This window comes from Sciurus vulgaris (assembly GCF_902686455.1).
Source record: "Sciurus vulgaris genome assembly, chromosome: 14".
NCBI lineage: Eukaryota > Metazoa > Chordata > Mammalia > Rodentia > Sciuridae > Sciurus > Sciurus vulgaris.
Window position 1 is genome coordinate 64,146,576 of NC_136475.1, and position 23,256 is coordinate 64,169,831.

The 23,256-nt window shown below is 33.3% G+C and overlaps 1 protein-coding gene and 1 long non-coding RNA gene across 5 annotated transcripts in view; both read right to left on the reverse strand.

The window, feature by feature from the left end:
* EML4 (EMAP like 4) overlaps positions 1-23,256 on the reverse strand; it is a 161,357-nt gene that overhangs the window by 108,229 nt on the left and 29,872 nt on the right. The window lies entirely within an intron of this gene.
* LOC306643620 lies at positions 9,570-20,325 on the reverse strand. Its single transcript, XR_013759014.1, has 3 exons — positions 17,381-20,325; positions 12,772-12,908; positions 9,570-12,366 (listed from the first exon to the last, which is right to left on the reverse strand). It is a non-coding gene; the product is annotated as an uncharacterized lncRNA (long non-coding RNA).

The following is a 23,256-nucleotide window of genomic DNA, read 5'->3' on the forward strand; positions in this document are numbered from 1 at the left end:
CAACAAAATCATTTTTTCAAATTATATTCCAAAACAGACAAAAAGTCAAGCTGTACTTCCAAAGAATCCTAGGGTTTTGTGACACAAAAACAACTAAACCAGATGACCATTAGGATACTTTTGCCTAATAATATGAACCTACAATTAGTTGTTAATAAGAAATAATAGTTCTTCATTTCAAAAAGATATATGATACGAGATAAAACACCATCCTGAGAACAAATGTTAAAAATTATTTAAATGGTCTGATCTGTTCTTCCTAAAGCACAAGTTGAGACACTGGGGAGTTGTTATTGGATAGAATGGTAATGGCAGATTACGTTGAAACATTAGAGAAGTTATATGAGTGAAAAACCATGAGAAGCCAGTAACAATAATATGCACTGTTCATAATTTTAAAACTGGTGATAGCCTTCAGAACTATAAATAGGGAACTGATCAAATAAATGGTTACACTATGGAATACTAAGCTCTTAAAAATACTAGCTCTTATAATCACAAATAAGTAAGTTGATCAGGAATGACAACATACTACGGAGAAAAAAGTTAGTGGGTAACATTTATACTCCAGTTTTATCTGAGCAGAACTAGGCAAACACACATGCACAAATATATTAAAAGATTAGGAGTGAGCCTCTTGAGAATTTTCTATCAAAAAGTCTTTCTAAACAAAAAAATACATATTTTTTTAAATAAAAAAAAATCAACAAAGAAAAAATTAGGCTACAATATAAATCTATTTAATAATGTACCTAAATTTATATGTGTTTGGTCAACTTAGAGATTTTTATGCATAGTGAATGAGAACATTTCTATAAAAATATAATTATTAGGATAATAAGAATATTCTCAGGCTAATGAAAGGCACAAAAATTTTAAAAATGCATTGAAATTTAAAAATTATTTCTAAAAAAACAAAGCCTACAACTGATTTGTCACACTAGTAAATTCAAGAAGACATTTTAGCAACTTTAAACTATTTCTGTTGTTTTGTTCTTAATTGGAACTGGTCATCTTCAAATACTATCACAAAGACAGAAATATCAAAGAGCTGTATCAAAAACTCAATGCAAAAAAAAAAAAAAAAAAAACTCAATGCACTGTGTGTACTATAATAGCTCACATTTATTTATAGAAACAAATTATAGGAAAATGTATTTATAAATAATAAACACAACAGCACATATGGAAATAAATTTATACAGGAATTAACGACTTCTATTCTCAAGTTGATAAACTACTTTCAAAGTTAGAATTTCTCTCAAGAGTTTTTACTAAAATAAGGCATTTTGACTATTAAAGCATTTTTTCTTTAGTGAACAACAGTATGAATTATCTCCAGCTAGCAATATGATTATATGAAAGTAAGACTAACAAAAATATTTGACAAAAATACAAATAATGTGGTAGACTTTTTATTTTTCCTTGTAAAATATTCTTACTAAAAATTCATCTACTAGAATATGCTAGAAGAAAAACTGTTAAATAACAGAAAACAAATTTTAAAAAATCATGTTGCTACTTTGAGCCATGATGACCAGTTCCAAAAAAATAATTTTACTTCATTCTATCACTAGGATTCATTCATAATTAAAATAGTCTTTTTTCAAAGTCTCAATTTAACACAGAATTTTAAAGAGATATTTAGGTTATTCTGTTTCTGATGAAGTTCTTTGGGTTAGACTTCACAGAAGCACAAACTACCCATTCTGATTTACTATTATTTAAGGGAAGTGCTTCTAAATTATTTTCCACTAAATGATGCTAGGATATTTTTTCCTTTCAAGAAAAATAAATATTATAATAACCATCTTTCTGGAAGGGGAGAGATCAAGTTGAGCAAAGCCCACTCTGCCCTCTCAAAAGGTATGTAATTGTTTATAAAGTGAGTACTGTTTTAAGTACTCTATAAAAGTGTATGGGCAAATATTTATGCCATTACTGGCACATACACTTAAAGGGGCAGAGGGAAGAAAGCACTCTAAGCTCGGAGTCACTAAGATTACAGGCATGTGCTATGGTGGTGCACATCTTCATTAGACTTGTTTTGGCATGAGTGGTGAAGTTTGTGAGAGAGGTCTGAATTACCAGGAAAGAAGAGAAACATTACCAGTGCAGGAACCACACACTAAAGCAAAATAAAGTAAATGGTCTTCCATTTTGCCACCTATGTTATAAGCAATATAAACCAGTTCTGTTTCCTGCTGCCTTTCCAGAGAGTTTTAAAGCAAATCCCAGTTCTCTAAATCTCACAACATACTTTGCATTCTGAGGAAATCTTCTAGGTCCAGATGGCCTACCACAAAGCACTTCTTTGTTGGCACAAATAAACACTTCTTAAGATAGTGCTTCTCCTGTCCCTTTGCTCTCTACACAAAAGAAAAGTTTTCTACTTCTTTTTAAAGAAATAAAGAAAAAGAAACTGACGAAGAGGGAGCAAACAGAGTACACAGGCAGAAGGAGGCAGGATATAAACAAAAAACATGGGTTGCTTTGGGAGTGGATAAATCCCAGGTGGCAGAAACACATAAATTAATGAACTACATGAATATTCACCACAATAATTTCATTGTCCTTGGGGCACCACTTTTCTAATCTTTTAACTGGTTAATAGTAGAGTACCACTGTTTCAAATACAAACCCCAATTTTTTTTCCTTCTGAAACTGCAACACAAAAGTTTCTATAAATAACAGAATTTAAAGTTCCCAAAGCGAGTATTTTTTCCTAGTAGGAAATAAAATAACGTGTGGAACTGGAAAGTCATATTTCCCTTTTTTCTTCTGCATTTTGTTTGTTTATTTATTTATTTAGGTATTGGGGATTGAACCCAGTTGTGCTTACGCACTGAGCCCCAGCCCCAGCCATTTTTGTTTTTTTATTTTAAGACAGGTTCTCACTAAGTTGCTTAGGGCCTTGCTAAATTGCTGAGGAAGGCTTTGAACTTGCAATTTTTCTGTCTAGGTTTGAAGCCACTGGGATTACAGCATGCACCACTGTGCTCAGATTTTCGGCTTTTGCTTTTATTTAAATTAAAATAAAGTCCTCATGATCTTTAAAGAAACTAAAAAAGATAACATTTTATTCATTGTTAAAACCTAAATATTAAATAAGACCATGATTGATTTATTATAATCATTTAAGATAATAAATATAACAATGAAAGTCATATTTCTTAACATACTGCTTTCCCAAATTATTTTAAATGTTACAAGTACAGTAGTATCAAGTAGCCAATAATAATAAACAATTCATAAATGGTCAGATATTCTAGTTTTAAACCACTGACCCAAGATTACAAATAATGTCAATGTACAATGGAATTCAAATTTAAAATATCTTTAGTCTGTCTTACAAAACCATGTAAAGTCAGGTGACAATAAATCAACGTTACATGTATTTATTCTTCTGTAACCAATTCTAAGGTTAAAGAACAAATTCATAGAAATGTGTCAAAACAAAGCTATCAGATTTATCACTTTCATTCATTGTTTTTAAGCTTTATATTTAAGAAAGACAAATCTAAACCAACTGAAAGTAAAAAGAAACAACTGATTGCTATGAACACATATAGGAAACCCCCTCAAAACTGTGTAATGGATGCAACTAATCAAACTGAATGTAAAGAACTGTAATCATAATGCTCACGGTGGTGCACACCTGTAATCCCTGCAACTCTGGAGGCTGGGGCAGGAAGATCACAACTTTGAGGTCAGCCTCAGCATTTTAGTGAGACCCTGTCTCAAAATAAAAAATTTAAAAAGGGTTGGGGTGTAGATCAGTGGGAGAGCGTCCATATGTTCAATCCAAAAACTAATAGGTAAACAGATACAAGAGGAATGGAGAACAGTTCAGATTAATATTTTTTAAAAGTTTTATAAATAATAGGAGCCATCAAGAGTGTCTTCACAAGTGACTAAGGTATCATTTGCTGAGCCCCAATATCACTGAAAATGGAATTGATGGAAATGGTCATTGAGAAAATAAAAAGTAGAGAATACCCTGTTTCTATATGGATGACTAAGTGAAATGGTTAGGTAACATCCAGTGAGATAAGGAAACAGGGTGGGGAATGAAGGAGTAAAAACTGCCAGGTTTGAGGTCACTGTAACAAAAGTGTTACTAGGTCTTGGGCTCAAGATAGAGGCCTGAACTAGAGATTACATTAGGAAACTATATTAGCATATAACCCAAAAATGGAATCAGGAGAAATAATGACATTAAGTGAGATGAGAGTAGACTGAGGTTAACCAGTAGAGAAAAATAGAAAACTTGGAAGAAAGGTATTCAAAGATTCAGGAAAGGAGAAAGAAAATGACACAGATTACAAAGATACCAAAAGATAAGAAGTGAAAATGGTCTGTATGATTCGGCCACTATTAGGAAACTCCTACCTCAGAAGTTTCAGTGCAGTGATGGGAATGCACTGAATCATGGCTACAAGGTAAAAGCAGAACTTAAGGAATTTGACCGAAGATAGAAAGGAGGGAAGGAAATGAAATCAGGGTGAGGAGCATGCTAAGCAAGGTTGATGGTGGTAAAGTTTTTGGAAGAGTTGTATATTTACAAGGTTTAGGGATGGAACCAAGAGAGTGATCGTACTTACATCAAAGGTCATACAACAGAGGTCTAGTGTTATAAAAAACATGAAGGGCTAAAATAGAAGACCAAGAATAAGTTTGGGAGGAAAAACACTTTTATCTAAGAATGAAGGAAAGATGATGAAAGCAGGCACAGATGCAGTCAGCCTTCCATAGCTGTGGGTTCTACATTTTTTGATTCAAAGGAGGCTGAAAATATTCATGGGGAAAACACTTGTATCTGTACCAAACATATTCTGACATTTTTTTGGTGTGGTAATTATTCCCTAAATGATAAAGTACATCTATTTGCACAACATTTACATTGTATTAAATATCATAAGTAACGGAAATGATTTAAAATATACAGGAGGAAGTGAATAAATCATATGTAAACACTATACCAATTTAAAAAAAGACTTGAGCATATGAAGATTCTGGTATCCTTGGGGGTTCCCATATCCAATCCTCCACATTTACTGAAGGATGAATGTATTTGTCGTTCTACCTAAATTTCTCTATAAAGTAAGAAACACGGTCACATGCTAAGAGCTGGTAAAAGAGTTTGAGCTGAATGTTAAGTATGAAGTTGTCTATACCACCAGACTCGTAATACTGCAAGACAGTTAATTTGCTTCTAATAAAGTTATAATTATATTTAAAATAACATTTTATAATTATAATTGCATTTAAAATTCTTAACCAGTTTATAAAAATTTCTAAACTTTTTTTTTTTTAAAGTTTTCCTATACACCTGGAAAGTATCACACGGAGCAGAAGTCTGATTTGTGTGGCAGTACTTTACAATCAGCGGCAAAGACAGGCTAAAATAAGAGATGAGAAAGAACCAAAGGAAATGAGATGAGAAAGAATGCAAAGGATTGGGGGCTGCTTTAAAAGAATAGAATTGCCTGTATTTGAAGTTCCATGAAGCTGGGGTGGAAGGATCTGGATGAAGCAATTTTAGCCAATAACTATATGAAATAAAATATGTAACTCTCCCCTACTTCCCTCACTACCATGAGTATTTCTTCCCTTTTTTGTCAGCTTTTTTCTCTGAATATTCCCTTCTTTACTTGTACCTAGATTTTGAGGCAGGCAGGCAGGTAGGCAGACTGTTGGCCATCCTATCCCCTCCTGTCCAGGTCTGCCAGAATGATAAAAATGAAGTATATTTTTGTTTATTGCTGTCAGTTTTAGATATGTACCCAGCCAAAAGAGGGATATTTTAGTACTACTGGGCCTCAACCTATAACTTTACAGACTTATTTCACTATTTTTCCTTTTCTTATTTTTATAAGCAAATGAGCTAAAATGCTCATACTTCTCAACCAAGAAAAACATCTACTTCATTCCCCTTCCCACCTCCTCTGACAAACTTATTACTCTTTACCTGTATTTGACCCTATATTTGCATTTTCATTCAGTCCTACCTATCAGTGAATGAGTAGTCTTTGGTAAGAACTAAAACAGACAAAAAATTTACTGTGTAAATATTCACTAACAAAATTGTTTCTGGAATACAAAGTTCATGCATATTAATATGCATATTTTAAATTACTAATTTAAAAACTGGTTTCAGCAAAACCTAAGAAAGTTCTCTTCCCTTCCTTCCTCCCTTCTCTTCCTTCTTTTTCTGTTCCTTTCCTTTCCTCCCTCCCTCGCTGCTACCTTCTTTTCTTGTACTGGGGATTGAACCCAGGGAGACTTTACCACTAAGTCACACCCCCAGTCCTTTTTATTTTTTGAGACAGGGCTCAGTAAGTTGCTGAGGCTGGCCACAAACTTGTGATGCTCCTGTCTCAGCCTCTAGAATCATTGGGATCACAGGTATGCACCACCATGCCTTGCCCTGGACAAGTTTCTTAACTTCTGGGTGTCCCAGTTTCTCAACCCTTCAAATGAGGGTAAGAGCCCCTAACATATAAAGTTACAGAAAATTAAATTAGATAAACCATTAAAGAGCATGTAAAAATGGCAAAGAGTAAAACTGTGTATATGTTAGTTACTAAAAATTTATCATTAAGACCCACAAATAAAAACCAATTAAGCTCACATTAAAATCACCTTCTTACAGATGAATAAGATTTTCAGGGTCAGACACCTAATTATTCTAATATTTACTGAAACTTGGTTTCTGAAACATCAGCAGAAAGAGATGCTACATTATTTTGCTAATTATTTATTTACTAAATTCCATTTTATCATCAGAAAGGTTTTTTTTATTGTAAACAAATGGGATACATGTTGTTTCTCTGTTTGTACATGGCGTAAAGGCATACCATTTGTGTAATCATAAATTTACATAGAACAATGTTGTTTGATTCATTCTGTTATTTTTTTCCCTTCCCCCCACCCGTCCCACCCCTCTTTTTATCATCAGAAAGTTAAAAACAAACTAAATTGGAATTAGCAGGGCAGATTCAAAACAACACAGAGATAAATGTTATTTATTTGATAATCATTTTTAACATTTAGTAAACTTAACAATTATATGTCATGAATTGTGAGGGTTTGGTTAAATAGTTTCCAAACCTAGAAGCAGACACCAGTGGGAGAGAAATGTAAGCAAATAAATTCAATAAAGTATAAGACAACAGTTGCCCTGAAGAACATACAGAAAATAGTGGGATCTAAAAAAAGGTCCAAGTTTAAGCCAGACAGAGTGGTGCATGCCTATAATCCTGGCTACTGGTGAGCTGAGGTAGAAGGATCAAAAATGCAAGGTCATCTTGGAAACATGGAGATTTCTCAAAATAAAAAGGCCATGGGATGTACCTCAGTGGCTGTAGGTTAATCCCCAGTACAGGGCAGGGGACACAAATTTTAGTAGAAGGAAAGAATAGAAGTCTGGTTTTTGGAGCAAGTTACTTCGTTAAAAGAAAAATACTGCTGAGAAAAATTTTAAAGTGATGCTATCTGGAGGGCTTATTATGTAGCCCATAAAATGTCAGGTAAAAATAAAGCTTCTAAATTACAAATAATATTAAACCATTTCCCAAATGATATGATTATGGGTATTAATATTGAATTGTAAACAAAAAACTCTTAAGTACAACTTTAACCTACTAAAAGAAGAGTGGGGGAACGGTAGAAAGTAAGGAAGAGACATAGAAGAAATGAAGTAACCAACCACAAAGTAAAAAAAAAAAAAAAACTAACCAATTTCATTCCTAAAAATTATATACCCTGTATTTGAAGGGCATGCATATATTACAATATGTAACAAAATGTTGAGCTCTTAGATGAGCAAGTTTAGGATTGGTTTTTTTTTTTTTTTGGGTAGTATAGGGATTGAACCCAGGGGTGCTTATTAACCACTAAGCCACATCCCCAGCCCTTTTTTATTTTGAGACAGGGTTTTTCTAAGTTGCTTACAGTCTTGCTAAATTATTGAAACTAGTATTGAACTTGTGATCCTCCTGCCTCAGCCTCCTGAGCCTCTAACACTGGAATTACAGTCATGCACTATCATACCCAGCACATATTAATTTTAAAAGCAGGTAGATATACTAAATTCTTTGAATAAAAATAAATATAGGAAAGGACAGTTCTGTTCATTTGTTTGTGTTTTGGTGCTGGGGACTGAACCCAGCCAGGGATATTTTAACACTGAGCTACATCCCCAGTCCTTATTTTATTTTATTTTATTTTATTATTTCATTTCATTTCATTTTTGAGACAGGGTCTTGTTAAGTTGCTAAGGGTTTAACAAGGTTGCTGGCCTCAAATCTGTGATCCTTTTACCTCAGCCTCCTGCGTTATTGGGATCATAGGCATATACCACTGTGCCTGGCTTCTTCCCATCCCCTAGTTTTTAGAACTGGGGATTGAATCTGGGGGTGATTTACCACTGAGTTATATTTCCAGTCCTTTTTATTTTCAGATAGGGCCTAAATTGCTCTGGGTTGTTTTGTTGAATTTCATGGAAAATCCATGGAATACTGATAACAGAATCAAAATCTATATTCTTATAAGGAGCAAATAGCTTTTTAATTTTCCTTTATCCTTTCATTTAAAAAAAAAAAACAACTTTTGACAAGTAAAAATTGTACATATGGTATACAGCATGACACTTTTCATACATTGTAGAATAGCTAAATCAGGCTAACATATGTATTACTAAACTTAACATTTTCTGACAATGACACTTAAAACCTATTTTAGCAATTCTCAAGTATACAATATATTGTTATTAACTGCAGAAACCGTGATGCACAATATATCTGCTGACATTATTTCTCCTAACCAAAATCCTGCATCCTTTGTGCTGCATCTCCCCAATCGCCAACTCCACAGCCCCACCTCCAAGTCTCTGGTAACCATCATTTTACTGTTTGTATGACATAATTTAAGATTCCACATATGAGTGAGATTCTGTAATAATTGTCTTTCTGTGTCTGGCTTCTTTTACTTAATATAACACCCTCCAGGTTATACATGTTGTTGCAAATGACAGTTTTTTTTTTTTTTTTAAGGTTGAACAGTATTCTACTACATGAATATATGGATAGATAAAGAGACAGATATAACTATCTATAGATATCACACTTTCTTTATCCATTCATCTGCTGATGTACACTTAGGTTGATTCCATTTCTGGCTACTGTGAATAATGCCAAAATAAAATGAGAATGCAGATATCTCTTTGACATACTGAATTCATATACTTTGGATATATAACTTGTGGGATCACTAGGTTGCTTTCCATAATGACTGTAAAAATTATATTTTTATAGAACTGTCACCCATCACAGGTCGTGTTATGCCTGACAATTATGTGAGTATGTACATCCTTACTAGAGAATTTAAGTGAACCTGAAAGACTTAAAAGATTAATTCTACTTTAAATGACTATCAGACAAAAAAAAAAGCCACTGGCAAGAACTATCTTTCAAGAGCAGAGCCAATGAAAGACAGCACCCCCCCCAAAAAAAAAAAAAAAAAAAAAAAAAAAAAAAAAAAAACCCTGCCTTTCTAATCCACTTACAAATCCACTTACAAATGTGCTTTAGAATAAATGTGTGGTAGAACAGAAATCCAATACATGTCTATACCATAAAGGTAAATTTAACATGTAATTGCACAACTGAGCTCATTTACCATTTAGATTAAGTAGTGTTGTGGTTTAGATCTGGATCATGAGGGTTCTAACTCCATCAGTGGATTAATCCATTGGTGTATTGATAAACTGATGACATTAGTAGGACATGGTGCAAACTTCAGGAACCTTAGCTGAAGGAAGCAGGTCACTGGGTGTGTGCCCAGGAAGGCAAGATTTACAATTTGAAGGTACACTTATGCTGCAACCCAGCAATCCCACTCTCAAAGATGGGCATAGGATTTGAATAGACATTTCTCCAAAGAAGATATACAAATTGCAAATAAATAAGAAGTGGAGAAACTGGAACCCTCATGTACTGTTGATATAGATGTAACTCTGTAGCCACTGTATAAAACAGTTGGCAGTTCCTCAAAAAACTGAACACAGGCCTACCATATGATGCAGCAATTCTACTTCTAGATATATAACCAAAAAAAATGAAAGCAGGGACTCAAACAGATACTTGCATATACCAATGTTCATAGCAGCATTGTACACAATGTAAACAATACTTCAGAGAAAAAACATGAGACTACTCACAGATCTACAAAAGGATAGACATCTATAGCTTCATAAAACCTGTGGTGAAGTTTAAACAATAAACTATTTTTGAAATCATAATACCACAGTATTTAAAGGAATCAAGATTGCAGAAAAGTAGCTAAGAGACAAAAACATTTTTTTTCAAACATCTACTACATGCCCAATACTATATTAGATCTGTGGTAGGACATCAAAGTGATGTAAAAGATGTTCTTACTCTAAAAGAACCTTTCAAAAATGCAAAAATCTTAAAGTATTAGCAAATCAAATACAGTAAGGTGTCTAAAAAAGGTACCAGGTAACATGTTGAATTTATTACACTCAATGAAATTATTACATTAACAATAAATAAAATCATATTTACTTCAAGAGAAAGTTCAAGCATCTGATATAACTTAACATCCATTCATAATAACTCTAAATAGCATAAGAAAAGAAATCCTTAATCTAAGGAAGGTATTATATAGCAGATCATATTTTCTGTATTTCTCTAGCTAGAAATACACATCCATAAATATGAAACATGTATGTATGCCATTTCATTTGTTTTTCTTATACTAAAACTAGCAGATACTCCTTTCACCAAAAAGTTGGGTCTCTATTTCCTCCTTTTGTATCTGGATATGGGCCTTGTGACTATTGCAGTCAGAGTGTGGGGAAAAAAGTAATGCTTATATTAGTGTGATATCTGAGACAGGTTATAAAAAGGATGCAGCTTCTGTCTGGCTTTCTCTCTGAGACTGCTTGTTCTAGGGGAAATCAGTCACCATGCTATAAAGAAGCCAACTCAGAAAGACTATATGGAAGGACTCAGGTATAAAGAAATAAGAGAGGCTGGGGATATAGCTTAGTTGGTAGAGTGCTTGCTTCACAAGCACAAGGCCCTGGGTTCAATCCCCAGTACTGCAAAAAAATAAAAAAAATAAATAAGAACCCCCACCAGACAGCATCAACAAGTAGACAGAAGAGTAAAAGTGCCTTTAGATGATGTCTTCCATCTTCCAGCCAAAGCCTCTGACAACACACAACACACATTCAGGCCCTCCATGGTGTGCCCTATCTTAATCCCCAATTCACAGAATCCATGATCACCATATATGGCTATTTTATATCACTGTTTTAGAGTAATTTGTTATGCAGCCACAGTATCTGGAACAGGTACACACCAACACCAAAAAGAACTACAGCAAACATCATGCTGACAGCTTTATGAGATACAGAAACAAAACAAAGAGGCCTACTCACTTCTATTTTATAATAGCATTCATACTCAGTTCAGAAACACCAGAAGTTAAAGATACAAATTAGGGGGAAAAAAACTGTCATTATTCACAGACAACATAATTATTTACATAAAAATCCCCCCAAATATAGATTAACAAGTGAGTTTAAAGTAAGTTTGATGGCTACAGATCAATTACAAGAATCCATATCTCCATGTACTACTAACAAAATAATAATACGCCTAGGAATAAAAATAAGAAAGATGCTAAAAACCTCTATGAGTAAAACGATAAAATATTACTGGGAGAAGACAGGCACAGTGGTGCACACCTGTAATCCCAGCACCTCAGGAGGTTGAGATAGGAGGATCCCAAGTTCAAAGTCAGCCTCAGCAAAAGGGAGTGCTAAGCAACACAGTGAGACCCTGTCTCTAAATAAAATACAAAATAGGGCTGGAGATGTGGCTCAGTGGTCAAGAGCTGCTGAGTTCAATCCCTGGTACCCCCTGCCACTCCCCCCAAAAAATCATTGGGAGAAATTAAAGACAAATAATTAGAGGACTATAAATAGCTCATGAATTGAAACCTCAGTGAAAGATGCTACTTTTACCCAAACTCATATGGAGTTTTAACACAATAAGGGTGGAAAAAAAAACAGTGTGTTTGTGTATGTGTGCACGTGCATAGAATTTGATAAGATGATTTAGAAATTTACATGGAAAAGTATACAGTAAAAAGTAACTAAAATCCTCTTACAGAAATGGAAAACAGTAGAAGCATTTGCTCTACCAAATATCAAGACTTATATGAAACTAGTTATTTAGATAAGGAAAGACAATGGAATGCAAAAGAATTAAAAATAAACAGACCTCTACAGATCAAAAGTGATATTTTAGCACGCTTAGCAAGTACAAGGACCTGGGACCTGAGTTCTAACCTTAGCACCAAAACAAAAAAAAAAGTAGCACTTTAGACATCTGGGAGGAAAGGTTGTCATGTCAATAAATAATGTTGGATAAAGTGGATCTTCATATGGGGGAAAAATTAAATTTGATTCTTACTGCACAACATATATAAAAATCAACTGGTGGACTGTAGCTATACATATGAATGATGAAACAAGAAAACTTTTAGAAGTTACTTAAACAAGACACAAAAATAACTACTGATAAATGTAAAGTTTGACATCTGGGCCAATCTTAATACTGAGAATGTCTATTCATAAAAAGATACCATTAAGAGAGTAAAAGAATTAAAAATAAAAAGACATCTACAGATTATCTACAAAAGTGGTATTTTAGCATGCTTAGCATGTACAAGGACCCGAGTTCTATCCTTAGCACCAAAACAAGGTAATTGGGACATATTTCCGACAATGAGCTCATTTCTTAATATATAAAGAATACCTAAAATTGAGCAGATCATGGTGGTGCACTCTGTGACCCCCGCTACTCAGAAGGCTGAGGCAGGAGGATCACAAATTCAAGGCCAGCCTCAGCAACTTAGTGAGATCCTGTCTCAAAATAAAATAAAAATAAAAAGAGAAAAGCATAGCTCAGTATTAGAGTTCTTGTCTAGCATACGTAAGACCCCAGTTAAATCCCCAGTACTCACCTCCCCACATATACAAAACAACAACAAAGTCCTAAAATTAATTTTGAAAAGACAGTCCAATAGAAAAATGTGCAAAACTTTAATGAGAACTTTACAAGAGAGGATATCCAAATGATCAAAAACTACAAAAAAAGGAACTTGACCTCTTCAAGAAAATACAACTAAAACCATAAGATACCACTATGTGCTTAACAGATTGCTAAAATTAATAAGACTAACAATTTCTAGTGTTGGTGAAGATGCAGAACAGGGACTCTCAAACCTGCTGGTAGAACTATATTCCATTCAATCAATAAGGAAAACTATTTTTCATTACATCTATTAAAATGGAAAATATGCTTCCTTATGACCAAGAAATTCTAGTCCTATGAGTATACTCAACAGAAATGTGCACAGATGTGTACCGATACAAACATAAAGAAACTAGAACAGCATTTATCTATAATAGTCAGACACTGAAAACAAACCAAATACCCATTGATATTAGGGTGGAAAAATAAATTGTGGCATATTCGTGTAACTGAATTAACTGCAACTGCACACAATGTAGATCAATCTCACAAATAATGCTGAGCAAGAAAGTTAGACATAAATGACTATGTTTTGTTATTCCACTTATATAAAGATTAAAAAAGTGGCAAAACTACATGTCATCACAAATGAAGATGGTAATTATTTTTGAAGATATGGGAGGTGTACCAACTGAGGAAAAAAATAAAAGGCATAGCATGTTTGATATGTTCTTTCTGAACCTGGACTATGGTTACATGCTATTTTTATATGGCAATTAAAAATGTTTTAAAAATGTTTTTAAAATGTTCAGCCTACACTCAATATGCACTAGAATGCTAATGTTAAAAATATTATAAAACATAAAAATAGAAATTTGAAAAGTATAGAATGACAAATGATATTTATATGTCTTGCTAATAGCAATACCTTCAGTTTAATTTTTTATGCTGCAAAATTGCATATTTCTTCCAAATGAAGCAAAAATTTTAATCTTGTGGTAGGAAATTTTTACTACTTTCCCACATTTTTATACATTGCCTTATTTTTTTCAATAGGAAAAGAAGCTTATGTTTAAATTTTATGCAGACTTGGAGTGGTGAACTGGTAAATATACTAGATAAGGCAAATTCCTTTTTGGCTTCACAATAAGTTAATATTTTAACACACAACATATATTTGGGGTAAGGTTCATCTATAATTCAAATCTTCTCAATAATTTCAGATTTGGGGAGGATTATTTCTTACCAGATCTGATTATTTTAAATCTATAGTTTTCTGAAGAAATGTTTTTAAGCCACATATTTGTTCTGTGAGAACTAGGTAATATAACCAATAATTTACTTAACAGGGTACGGGTAAATGGCATATTGCAATACATCAAGAGTAAAGAAAAATGAGCACCACTGCCATTCTGATGTGGGAAATTGCCATTCCTTCTTCATATGTGAAAAATGACTATTTGGCAGACTGAATAGGGTGCACTGTATGTTAATTTTCCTCTGCAAAATGTTCAGGCATAATATTCTTTCCTTTATTTTAGGTTTAAAAAGTAAATTTAAAAGTCACCTTTGGCAGCTAAGTGGAATAAGTATGGCAAAGACTGGGTATGAGAGACATGAGACTAGAATCAGAGCTATAGGCAAGAGGTCATTAGGACTATGCAGGTAAGAAGGTGGCTTCAGTAAGGCGATAGCAACATAAAGGAGCAAAATGTATTACTTACCAGGCCAGGGGCGGGGGTGTGTGTGAGATACTTAAATTACAAATTTGATCTGGATACCCTCCTTCTCTCCTCCAATGCAATCACTATGGTCTTGAGAGTGAGGTGGGTATCATAATTTACTGGTAGTACAGGAAAAAAATTTGAATTTTTAAATTTACTTTTTAAACTGAAAGTAAGAGATAAAAATCAAATGGGTAGCTTTAACCTCTCTCTCCCCATTATTTCTACCAACTTTCTTTATGGACCCAAAAAGTAATAAACTTCTTCCCCCAATGAGTAAGTATAAATTTGATATGGATAACTGACATTTTTTTCAGTTATTTTTTAGGTTTGCATTATATATGAATAAAACCACTTTTGGAGAACTTGTTATTTTGAATGATCTATAGCATAGACTATTAGTGAAAATAAATTCTTATTACTCAAAAGCTACTTCAAAACCTATTTTTTCAAGACATCTCCCACCCTCACCCAAACTGCCACCCTTAAACACTTCCAATTCAGAAATTCAAAGCAATTAATTCTTGGCTAGAAGGGGTTTTAAATGCTCCTGCACCAAAACAAACACAAAACCCTCAAACACATACACAAACCTTTTGATTTCTTAATCTATTTCCTTTTCAAACAGGCTCTTCCTTATTTGATGCTGTTTGTGATATAATTCATCAATTAAAGTTCTACAACGAAATTTAAACTGACCTGTTCCTATGTTCATTACGAGTTCTTCATGGCTAAGAGTCAATTATGAAAAAGATGTAACAGATATGTCAATTAAACCTGGGAGAATATGCATAATAGTTATTAACCATGTTCATTACACATATATTAAAAGTTTTTGCCAACTTTGAAAAAAATGAAAGGATAAGCCACTACTATTCTACTCACTGAAACCCAAAATTCGAATAGTTTTTTGGCCAATGTAAAGCACATAGTAAATACCAAAGTAAATGATATTTAAAGGAGTACCCACATACTCCTAGTATGAAATTTTATTATGCTGTTTGGACAGGAACAAAGTATGAAAGGCTAAAACCTGAAGTAAATACAATGGAGCAAACTGATTTTTCTTCTCCTCTACCATTACATTCCCTTCAGATAGACTCAAGAAGATCCATATAAATGAGAAATTCAAATAATAATTCTCAACCTGGGATGTTTCACAGACTACTTTGTAAAGCATTTTACAATCTTCCAGGACCACCCAGATCTGATTCAGATCCATAAACTAATCCCAGGATCAATCTAACATTCTAGCAATTTTCTAAAAGTGAGATGACCACAGTTCAAATCAAATTCCCCATGTCTTCTCCCAAATAAATCTATATGTTCAAAAGTCACATAATATTGAGACCATTTTTCTAGTGAGGAGTCTGGGTTTAATATTTATTGATGGATCTGATACTTGGACTTATGTTTTAAACACAGTCCCAGCAATCAAGCAATGTACTTCAAATTACCTAAGTGTATTTTCCTAAAACTAGTAAAAAATGAAGACTATTAATAACTATTTAAAAAATAATTTAAGATTATCTTACATTCTTACAATTCATTTATAAGTTAAATATGTGGAATTTTTTGTGTATAGTCATAAAAATTTGTATTATTTTGGCTAAGCACTCAGTGAGATCCTATCTCTAAATAAAATACAAAATAGGGCTGGGGATGTGACTGAGTGTTGAGTGCCTCTGAATTCAATCCCTGGTACCCTCACTCTCCCCTATAAAAAAGAAAATGAAACAAAATGTAGAAGCTCAAAACTGTTCAAATTCTGTCAATTCTCTGTTAATGCTTTTATTTAGAGGCAACAACTTGAAACTCACAGATCACTGACAAAATGTCAACCAACAGATTGATTATGAACTTAAGTAGTAAAAATTATATCTGCCACGCACAAACATGACCACAAACAGTCCAGGAGCATATTTAAGAATCCCCAGAGAACACCTTTTTCATAGGCAGAAAGCTCTGTTTAGGTCTACATCATGTAAATAACTTAATGCAAGCACAGCAAAGCCTATAAGACAAATGTCAATGGTCACAAGTATCTAAAATAACTAAATGAAAAATAGTAACCATCTCTTTCTACAGAAGACCTAACAGTAAGAAATGTATTGAATCTATAACATGAAAAATGTAGATTAGATAAGACTGTTTTGTAAAGGTAATTTGAGGAAGAATGATTTTTGAGAATTAAGAACTGCTTTCTCCGTGGTAAAGAGCTTGCCTCATGGGTCTTAGGTCTTAGATTCAATTCCCAGTGCCACAAAAAATAGATAAAGATACAGATGAATAAAAGAATTGCTTTCTCTGAAAAATCTTTTTAATAAAACAAGAGACTAATTTTTTTTTTTTTTTTCGTACCAGGGACTGAACCCAGGAATATTTAACCACTGAGTCACATCCTCAGCCCTTTATTTTGGGACAGGGTCTTACTAAGTTCCTTAAGACTTCGCTAAATTACTGGAGTTGGTCTTTAACTTGTGACCCTGCTGCCTCAGCCTCCTGAATCACTGGGATTACAGGCAAGTGCCACTGTGCCCCAGCAAGACTGAACTGTCTTAATGGGTTAAGTGTAATTGCGACTCAATATAGCGGGACTCAAATCATCTTCTGTAAGACTGTATATTCCTAAGAGTACAGAATTTAGCTTATTTGAGAAACCCTCTTCCACCTATCTGGAGTTCAAACAGGAATTTCACAACAACTAGTAATAAATTCATGAGGAATATAACATACCTATGTAGCTCTTGTACTTGATAACCAAAAGTTTCTACTTTGTTTAAATTTGCAGGTAAACTTTAAATAGGAAATTTACTCAGCCCAACTATGAGTAACAACTATCAGAATGCTGGTAAAATGAACTTACTTAACAAAAAGTGCTTCATCACAACAGAAAATATAATTTTTAATAAGTTACTTATTTGCTTCTGATGCAGTTTCAAAGTCAACCAAGAATGAATTTGATCTTTTTATTCCTTCCACTACTTTGTTTCTCTGCCATCAGCTTCAACTCTACTTAAGATTGTGAATCAGAGGGATAGGAAAAAGTCTGCATATGACTAATTTTAGATAATAAGCAAAGATATTATTTTGATTCAATAGCTTTTCTACATTGGAAAGCAATTTAATTGTCCCATAGTGGCAAAGTTAAAAATGGAAGCCAAGCCATTCAATGAAATAATAAGCACTCATTGATTATCAGGCTATAGTAATCTAAAAACTTCACACATTTTTAGAAAGATATAAAATTTATACACAAAGTTGCTTAGGACCTTACTAAAATGATATAAATTGCTAAACTAGTAAGAGCTATAAAAAGATATGAAATGGAAAAAGAACAAAGAACATAATAATGAGAATAGTTGTGCTTATGCTAGGACTGTGCATGATTGTAATTAAGAAAGAAATGGGTTTCTCCTTTCCCTCCAAAGATCTTAGACCATTAGGAGTAAAAATTGTGGTAAACCAGGGGAAGGAAAGATAGTGGGCTTCAACAGACATCATTACCTGTGCACATGTATGATTGCACAAATGTGTGAATCTACATCATGTACAACCCATAGAAATGAAAAGTTGTACCCCATTTGTGTACAATGAATCAAAATGCAGTATGTAAAAATAAAAAAATAAGAAAAACAAACAAATAAATATAAAAGAATTGTGGTAAACCTAAACCAAAGTTTGGCTGGGCATGGGATGAATAAGGTAGGTTGAAAAGTTCCCAACATATAAGTTCTCAAAAAGAAAAAAAAAAAAAAAAAAAGCAATATTCTTTTAATTTTCAGATCAGAATTGGAAAGAAAAAGTAATTTAAATTTGTATCTAAGTACCTGCAACTTTTAAAAAGAAATTAAGGCAGGTCGATGATAAACAGATATGTGGAAACCCAAGTACAGCAAAATGTTAACTATCAAATCTTGGTGATAGCTATTGAGTAGTTCACTAAAAAATTCTTTCTTTTTATCTGTTCATAACATATTTTTCATAGAAATTTTTATCTGAGGTATTCATATTTTAAGGGAAAATATAAATATCCAAAGTACTCTCAAAGCTACTATAAGGACATAAAGATATTAACATAATTGAATTTTATGAAAATTGGCTTGCATTATAAGATTTAAGTAACATTCTGCTTTCAAAAAGTATTTTATCTACTATGCAGAGATCCTGTAGCTATTATTTAGTCTCAAAGGACAAGCACTTCCCCAAATGAACCACACTCACCAGTATTCATCCTCTATGGAGTCCCTTTGAATCTGGATGGCATGAATAAATCTTGAAAATTCTAAGCCTCTAGTTTTCTGGAATACTTCTCCAGGAGTACTGAGTTCTATTTAAGAAGTTCAACTACCTTGAATCAACATACCAGACAGTTCATTTACATGCACTTGGTTTGACAGTCCCAAACTAAGGCTAGCCTACCAGCCATTCTGGTCGATGTACTAGACTATAAATTAAATTACATTATCTTCTCCTTTATATCATAAAGTGAACTTAGCAGAGAAGAATTGCCTAACCAAAGCCTGCCCAAATTCCTGACCCATGATAATATGAGACATAACAACATGATTGTTGTTTTAAACCATTAAGTTTTAGGTGCTATATTTTTAACCAGAATAAAGCACTAATGAATACTAAGTAAATATTAAGCCCAAACCCTCATTTTCAAATAGTGAACCATTCTCAATGAATTAAAAAATGAAAAGTAAAAATTTTAAAAATATGAACTACACTACAGAGGTACATAAAAAGAGGTAAAGGAAAAGGCTACAAAGTTGAGAACAACTCTGCCTAGCCTATTCAAATGTATAGATCCTTTATCATTAAAAACTAGCTAAGCATCAAATAACATTCATGTTTTGAAACCATTAAATTTTTGCCTTTTGGATAATATTTATAGAAGAGTATATGTGGCAAATATAATTTTTATTACTTAAGTTCATAATCAATCTGTTGGTTGACATTTTGTCAGTGATCTGTGAGTCTCAAGTTGTTGCCTCTAAATAAAAGCATTAACAGAGAATTGACAGAATTTGAACAGTTTTGAGCTTCTACATTTTGTTTCATTTTCTTTTTTAGAGGGCAGAATGGGGGTACCAGGGATTGAACTCAGAGGCACTCAACACTCAGTCACACCCCCAGCCCTATTTTGTATTTTATTTAGAGATAGGGTCTCACTGAGTGCTTAGCCAAAATAATACAAATTTTTATGACTACACACAAAAAATTCCACACATTTAACTTATAAATTAATTGTAAGAATGTAAGATAATCTTAAATTGTTTTCTAAATAAGATAGTTATTAATAGTCTTCATTTTTTACTAGTTTTAGGAAAATACAAAAGTATCTTCTATGCAACTATAAAGTAGGAAAAACTGCTATTCGGGCTGGGGTTGTAGCTCAGTGGTACAGTGTGCTTGCCTCCCATGCACAAGGCCCTGGGTTCAATTCCCAGCACCACAAAAAAAAAAAAAAAAAAAAAAAAAAAGAAAGGTGGGGGTTGGGAAGTGAGTAGGGATCTCATGAAAATCAAACAGGAGATCAGAAGAGAAAAGGGACCAAGGGGTGGGAGGAGGGGAGGAAGAGAGAGGTGAAGGAAGGGAGGAAGAGAGAGGTGAAGGGTGGGAGGGAGGGAGTGTTGGAGAGTGATATTGGCCAAATTAAAATTGTAATATTATGTATTACTGTATATATTATGATATTGTATATTGTGTGCATGTACCAATATGTAACAACAAATCCCATCAGTATATGCAACTATAACGCACTAATAAAAAAATGTGGAAACAAATACTACCATTTTCAGAGGACTCTTTATTACCACTCTGTATTGCAACACAAACTAAGAAAAAACTTTCTATAAATAAGGTAATGTAACTATAAATTGAATATAACAGTCTAAATACAGAACTTTTAAGAAATTAGTTATCTATTAGGAAAGTAAAGGTGAAATGGCATTTAATATTGCGTCAGACTCTGAAGTTATTAATTTTTCAACTTCAATGTACCAAACTGAGCTAAGACCTGAGAATGAGCAGAAAAGGATCCTACAACAGCCAAAATGAAAACCTTAAGGTATTAATGCAAGAAAACCACTTATTTTCAAGAAAGTTCCTCTGGCCTTCACAAGTTGCCTCTTAACCAAATTTATTAGAACTGTGTCCAAGCCAAAGCAATCTGGTTTTCCAACTCACAGCAAATAAAAAGTAGTCAGAAAAAAAAAAAAGGTAGTCAGGTAAAGGTACTAAGGCAAGCAAGAAACTGACAACTCATCAATATGAAAAAACAGTATTTCAGAACACATAAGAAGTGAAAGTACATAGGTCCATATCATGCAGTGCAGAGGCAAACAATCACATTTCAATCACTCTTAGGGTATTATGTTCTTAAAATTTCTCATGCAAAAATTAGTTGTATATGATTTTATTATATTATTTTATGTTGGAGGTTGTACATGTATAAATTCCATTAGCTTACATTGATTATACAGAAAGTGGGTTTCACTATCATATTTGAATAAGCATGTTAACATATTGATCATTTCTACCCTATATAAATTTAATTACATGTAAAATTTTTGGTTTTGTTTAAAATTTACTAATACAAAAATTACAAATGATAAAATCAGATAGATTAAAAAAGGTGAACGTAACCAATAATCATACTGACATTTTTCCATATTTTTGTGAAACAATACTAAAAATAATAATAAATATATTGTTAATGGGTAGTAAACACAATGTGCATTTTACTTTCATCTCACAAATCTATAAATATTATATAGAACCACATAACATTGCTAATATGCAACTGTTTTTTTGACCTACAAAAGGATATTTAAATTATCAGCAACTGCAGATGTAAAAATTAAGAGGGTAAGCCTCAAATAATATCACCAATAAATGATAGGGTCAGAATTTGAACTCAGTTTGTCTTGATAACTATGCTATTCATACTTACTAGTGACTATTATAATTCATAGTGAGGATATCGATTTTATTATTTATCAGAATAATATAAGTAATCAACTAAAGACACACCATTGCTTTACACAGTATACTTGTCAAAAATGTATATAAGGGTTGGGGCTGTAGTTCAGTGGCAGAGCCCTTGCCATGTATGAAACACTGGATTCAATCCTCAGCACTACATAAAAATAAACGTAAAATAAAGTATGTGGTCCATCTATAATAAAAAAAACTTTTAAAAAATGTATATAAAAAACCTAATCATAATGAAATATTTGTCAAACTCAAATTGATCTTACAATATAAATGGGTGATAACTGTAGGCAGGTGGGACATGTCTAGAGAAAGTAGGTTTCTGGGGGCATACCCTTGGGAATTATATCTTGTCTCCCCTAGCTTCTCCCTTTCTCTCTGCTTCCTAGGCACAATATCTTGAACTGCTTTCCTCTGCCACTAGAATCAGTTGACTGAAGCCTCTGAACCATGAGTCCAAAATAAACTTTTCCTCCTCTAAGTTATTCTTGTTACGTATTTTGGGCATAGTGATAAAAAGCTGACCAACACAGTGGTACTCACTCAATGTTTGTTAGTTGTAATTACATATTTGTTTAAGGTGCTGGATTTTGATGGTATAATGCCCAGTTAACATGGAGCCAACCAAAACATTCTGAATATTAGCATAGCTCACAAAATCTTTAGAAATTAACTCTATTGGTAGAAATTAGAATACAGATATTCTTCACTTAAAAGGATGTAAGTTGAGCATGATGGCACATACAAATAATCCCAGCTACTTGGGAGGGTGAGATGGGAAGACTGCTTGAGTTCATTAGTTCAGGATCAGCCTGGGCAACAGAACAAGGACTTGTCTCCAGAGGGGGGAGGGGGAATACTTAAAAGTCCTATTTCACTGCCATGTTGCTACTGCAATGAACAATTTGAGGATGCAATCTGCTTTGTTTATCAGGGTCATCCCTAGGAGCATATAGTAGGTAGTCCAAGGAGAATGAAGGAAGGTGGCAAAGACCTGAAATAAACTATGCTATGGGTGGACCCTCATTTCCTACTTATTTTCCCTTCTCTCTCCTTATAAGGAACTGAAAATGTCAATCCTTTGCTTTATATATTATTTTCTCCCACCAAAGAATTCAATAAAAGACTTAATGCCAAGACTATAAGATGAGTGTCTGCAGAAACTCTGCACTATCATATAAGTGTCTGCAAAAACCACCAAAAAAATATTTAAAATGTCCCGTTTAGTTTAGAATTGTTATGAAGTTTGGAGCCAAACTATATTGTCTCTACAAAAAATGTATCTGAGTCAATACAGCAGCTTGTCTTTCTCTTCTACCACTCATAGAGCAAACCAGGAGATAGCAGCACTTTCTATTTCCTTCCTATGGTGGCACATGTATTACTACTCCAAAAGTCTCCTTTTAAATCCCTCCTTTACTTATAATTAGATTCCAACTATCCTAATTATTCATCTT